The 5,606-nt window shown below is 37.9% G+C and overlaps 1 protein-coding gene across 1 annotated transcript in view; it reads right to left on the bottom strand.

Moving 5' to 3' along the window:
• Positions 1 to 5,606, bottom strand: part of Slc39a10 (solute carrier family 39 member 10) — a 148,819-nt gene that overhangs the window by 137,598 nt on the left and 5,615 nt on the right. The window contains exon 2 of the mRNA XM_048808209.1: positions 2,118 to 2,196. The gene's annotated coding sequence lies outside the window, so the exon portion shown is untranslated. The remainder of the gene's footprint in view (positions 1 to 2,117; positions 2,197 to 5,606) is intronic.

Genomic DNA, 5,606 nt, shown 5'->3' with positions numbered 1-5,606 from the left:
TAGAGCAGATTATGCTAAGTGAAGCTAGCCAATCCCTAAAAAACAAATGCCAAATGTCTTCTTTGATATAAGGAGAGTAACTAAGAACAGAGTAGGGACGAAGAGCATGAGAAGAAGATTAACATTAAACAGAGATGAGAGGTGGGAGGGAAAGGGAGAGAAAAGGGAAATTGCATGGAAATGGAAGGAGACCCTCAGGGTTATACAAAAGAACATACAAGAGGAAATGAGGGGAAAGGGAAAAATAATACAAGGGGGAGAAATGAAGGTATTGTTCCTTCTCAATGCTACATGTAGAGTAAGAAAATATTTAGTGGTCAGTTTGTGCCTTGATTCTTCTGAATATATTTCTATTTCTATTCTATTAATATTTTGGTATTAAGGATCAATTCTAAGACATAAGGTCATGCTAGCTGTATATCTTCCTCATCACATTTTTAACTGATGTTACAATTCACTAATTCAATTTTTCTGATTAGTATGAAAATTTTGCTGAAAATTGCTTATCTTAGACTATTTAACAAGTAGTTAAGATCTTTTTTAAATGTTTTTATTTTTTATTTCTAGTTTATTTTATTTATTTATTTTATGTGGTGCTGAGGTTCAAACCCAGGGCCTCACGTGTGCTAGGCAAGCATTCTACTGCTGAGCCCCACCCAGCCCTGTTAAGATCTTCTTGTGCCTCCTTGGTATTAAGGATTGAACCCAGGGACACTCTATATGGCTTCATTACATTCCCAGCCCTTTTCATTTTTCCTTTTGAGACAGGGTCATGTTAAAATGTAGCCTCAAATTTATAATCCTTTTGCCTTAGGCTCTCCCGTGCCTGGGATTACAGGTGTATACCGCGCCTGACTGAATTGCTTTTAAAAACACAGATCTACCAATTCAAAACTTCAAATTAATGATTCACTGTGTATATAACAACACCAACAATTCATCTTTCTGAGTATGGAATACTTATTTTCTTTACTAGACTTAGTTCCTAGTTTTGTTATTCTGCTGAGAACATGAGTAAAAGGGTTGGGTTTTTTTCTTGGGGGGCTACTGGGGATTGAACTCAGGGGCATGTGATAACTGAGCCACATCCCCAGCCCTATTTTGTATTTTATTAGAGACAGGGTCTCACTGAGTTGCTTAGCGAGAAAAAGGTTTGGAAGAGAGAAGGAAGGGGACAAGGTACATGACTCAAGTTCAAAGTCGGTACAGTTTCTCAATGGGTATTGAGTTTCTATTTGTAGAAATTCAAGTTTATGTCTTCAACAAAATATTCCATGAATTCCCTAGAAGCACTTGGCCATTCTTGAATCTTGGTTGACCGACATCAAGTTAAAATAGTAAACAGATCCCGTGCGATGATGCATGCCTGGAAACCTAGTGACTCAGAAGACTGAGGCAGGAGGATAGCAAGTTCAAAGCCAGCCTCCACAATTTAGCAAGACCCTCAGATAAGGACTTAGGATAAAGAAAGAGAAATAGTGAATCTTAAAGGAAACACCCACCCACGTGCCATTGAGATGTACAAAGCATAGCTGTAAATCTTGAGCAACATGCCCTTGGCCCATGCCCTTGTAAGGTGAGGGAAATACACAAATGCAGAGAAAAATGGCGTGAAATTGTGCGGCTCCAGCCTGGATCCACCTCCAGTCTGGCCCCTGATACAGCCCAAGTATTGGACCCCCAGCCCAAGTCAGGGCTGCTTCTCATCCTTGAGACAGCCTCATTCTCCCTTGAATGAGAATCTACCTTCCTAGATAAACCTCTGTCTGTGCCTTTGTCTGGCTAGTGCTGGAATTCTTTTCCATCACATATGGCAAGAACCCTGCTAGTCCTGAGTTGAGATCCTCCTTTCCTTCCCTCGGAACTCCTCGGACCCTTCCCAGAGACATCTCTTCTCCCATGATATCTTTGTCTCAAAATAAAAAAATATATATATAAAGGGGGAGGGGGATGTGGCTCGCCCCTGGGTTCAACCCCTGGTACTAAGTAAATAAAATAAAATAAAATGGCAAATAGGGAAATACAAAGCCATGTCATAGGGGCCCTTAACATCCTTTCCATGATCTCAACCAAAATATGCCTTAACGCTAGGGTAGGTTGAGTGGAAGAAGACTTACCCTGGCCACAGCTCTTCAAGGTTCTCCAAGTCCAAAGCAAAGGATGCAACTCTGCTTTCCCTTAAATAAATGTCTCTTTCTAGGTAAAGAGAGAATGGATTAGAGGTTAAAATGATGTCAGTTTGCCTCAGTCTAAGGTATGTTATGCTGGTATTTTAAGGAGGGGTTTGGTTCCTAATCAGCATCCCAATGGACCCCCATCAAATTCTAACCTACAGCACATTTTTAGCTTTTGTGATTTTTATAACCTCTTAATTCTCTTTTTCTTAACATAGAGCTTTTGTTCCTGAACTTCCAAACTCCTCCTTATAATTTTATAAAATTCGACAGACTCTTTTATTCTTTTTGAAATAATTCCTCCACGCAAGACAATTCGCTGGGGAGAGTTCCACTTGATTACAAAAGGCTGTGGGCTTATATCTAAGGAGAGATGGCAGGGTTTAGGTAAATGACGGGTCACTCGTTTATTGGTCAGTTCCTCCAGATGTCAGTTCCGGAGCCCACGAAATTAGTTCTTATTGGGGCTAAGGTTTCCTGCCAGCGAGATTTGAAATTGGCGCCATCGGGAGAGTTTATACTGGCGGGAACTTTTCGCGCCATAAAAGGGGAAAATAGGAAGAGAAGGTCCTTAGGCACCATGTTGGGTTTTTTTTTTCCTGGGGTGTGGCTGCCATTATACTTTTTCCCAACACTTATCTATCTATCTATCTATCTATCCCGATATCTACCTATTTTGTGGTACTGGGGATTGTTCCTGGAGTGTTCTACCACTGAGCTACATCTCCCAGTCCTTTTTCCTTTTTTTTTGTGGTGCTGGGGATTAAACCCAGGGCCTTGTGCATTTGACGCAAGCACTCTACCAACAGATCTATATCCCCAGCCCCCACCCAGCCCTTTAAAAATAAATTATTTTAAGGGCTGGGTCTTTAGCTTAGTGGTAGAGTGCTTACCTAGCACATGTGTGGCATTGGTTTCCATCCTCAGCACCACATAAAAATAAACGAATAAAATAAATGTATTCTATCCATCTACAACTAAATAAAATAAAATATTTTTAAAAAATGATTTTAAGACAGGGTGTTGCTAAATTAAATGTACTGGCATTGAACTTGAGATCCTCCTGCCTCAGCCTCCTGAGTTGCTGTGATTACAGGTATGTGTTTCCAGCTGGTATTCTTATTTCATTTTTTTTTGTGGAGCCAAGTATTGAACCCAGGGCCTTGTGCATGCTTAGGGAAGAGAAACACTCTCAGCCCAGGATTCTTAGTGTATACTTGAGATATGAGATATCTTAAAATTTTCATCCTTGAAGTGATGATTCTCAGCTCTCTGTTATGTAGTTTTCAGTGCCAACTGAACAAGTGTCAGATAAAACATACTGACTTTCTGGGTTCTCCCCCTTCAAAAGTGGTTCCCAAATATTCAGGCATCCCTTTTCCTTCTTCAGGTCTACACACCTCCCTACATAAACAACAAGTGAGGTATGAAGGTGTCGGCAACAGGAAAGTGAATTTTCAAAGATTTCACTTCTACATAAATATTGTGTTCTCAAGAAGAACAGGAGAGGTTCATTCGGGGGCTTGCCTCTTAGTCCCACATGAAACTAGAAACCTCAGGAGGAAGTTTAGAACTCCTGTAGAACAGGCATCATTATGGTCATTATCAACAACATTATTGTTGGTGTTATTTGTTGTGGGGGGAGAACTGGGGATTTAGCCCAGGGGCAATTTACCACTGAGCCACATCCCCACCCCCTGCTTTTTTTTTTAATTTTAAAAAATTATCATTATTTTTTAAAAATTATTATTATCTTTTAAAATTTTAGCCTTGCTAAGCTGCTGAGGCTGGCTTTGAATTTGCCATCTTCCAGTCTCAGCCTCCTAAGCCGCTAAAATCACAGGCGTGAGCCATTGCGCCTAGCATTGCCAGAATTATTGCATTATATTGACAAATTGCAACTAGTAATTTTACAGCATGCCTACTATGTCCCAGACTTTGCAGTAGGTACTTTACATATATTATCTCATTTAATCCTCTAAGCAAGTGTATGAAGTTCAGTGTATTATCATTGTCATTTAATAAAGGGGAAAATTAGTGCCTACTGGAGTAAATTTGTCTTACTGAAGATACTAATGAGTGGTACTACTATCCTATAACTAAAATTCAGAACATCTGACTCCCCAGTTACTACTCTTAAGTCCTAAACATCTAAAACTGGACCTGTTAAGCACTGATTTTTAGAGAAAAAAGTGATCGTAGATATACAGTAGCTTGAATTTAATGGATTATTGTGGTTGCATAATACATTTTATTTATAAAGGGTTTTAAAAATTTATTTAGTGTTGGGTCTAGTGACCCACACTTGTTGTTCCAGTGACTTGGGAAGCTGAGCCAGGAGGATCATAAATTTGAGACTAGCCTCAGGAACTTAGTGAGACTCTGTCTCAAAATAAAAAAAATAAAAAGGGCTGGGGATGTAGCTCAGTGATGAAGCACCTCTGGGCTTTACCTGTACCAATTCAAACAATTCCCAGTACCAAAACAAACAAATAAGTAAAATAAACAACCAAAAAATTAATTTACCTTTGTTCTATTTCTCTGACCTGTCCAGTGTTGATAATGAATCAAGAAAATTGATTTATCAGTTGTTTATTGGTAGGAAAGAAATAAAAATAAAAATTCAAGATTAAAGAAAACATGTATTGGTGATCATTTTTTAGAGACAATTTTAGTGTGTTTTTGGAAGAAGTGTGGTTTTGGAAGAAGTAGAAAATATTGGCTTTTGACAATTATTCATTGTTATTTTAGTTTATAAAGTTATAGAAATGGTCAAAAAATGTAGTTATTTTAATTATTGTGCCAGAAAATCTTCTGCATCTAAAACATTTCTGCCCCAGAATGCATTCTGCTAAGAACTGACTTTTCTAATTATCTGTGGTTATCTCAGATCTCCCACTAATATCTTTTGTGCATCTGCTCATCAAGTTGCACAGATTTCCAAATGGGATTAGCAATTTTAGCAACATCAATAGTATCCTTTGAGGATATTTTCCTCATCTTCTGTTCTAGCAAATGTTTTATTGTTTAGTATCATTTGATTTGGGCAACAATCTGACTCTGCATCTAAAACATATGAAGTTCAAAAAAATTTTTAACTAGGTCTTACATAAATCATCAGTGAAAGTAGTAAATGCCTGAAGGAATTTATTTTTATAGTATATTCAAATTACTGAAATATTGTAAAGGAAGCAGCTATTTAGGTTTGCCTGATATTTATATTTATGCGTATTTAATTTAATTTGTACATTAATACTATATATTTATATAAGAAAATATATTATAAAATTTACAAAAGATAGCCAATAAATTGCTTTTCTATGGCATAGGGATACATAACTTCCCTCAAGAATTGAAGGATAAATTCCAAGATTAAGTTTCCTTTTTGTTGTTTTTTTGGCTGGGATGGGGGGTGGGGGAATGGGGGTGGGG

Source organism: Marmota marmota, unplaced genomic scaffold, assembly GCF_001458135.2.
Source record: "Marmota marmota marmota unplaced genomic scaffold, marMar, whole genome shotgun sequence".
NCBI lineage: Eukaryota > Metazoa > Chordata > Mammalia > Rodentia > Sciuridae > Marmota > Marmota marmota.
The sequence above is the reverse complement of the archived record's forward strand: the minus strand, read 5'-3'. Positions and strand labels throughout refer to the sequence as shown.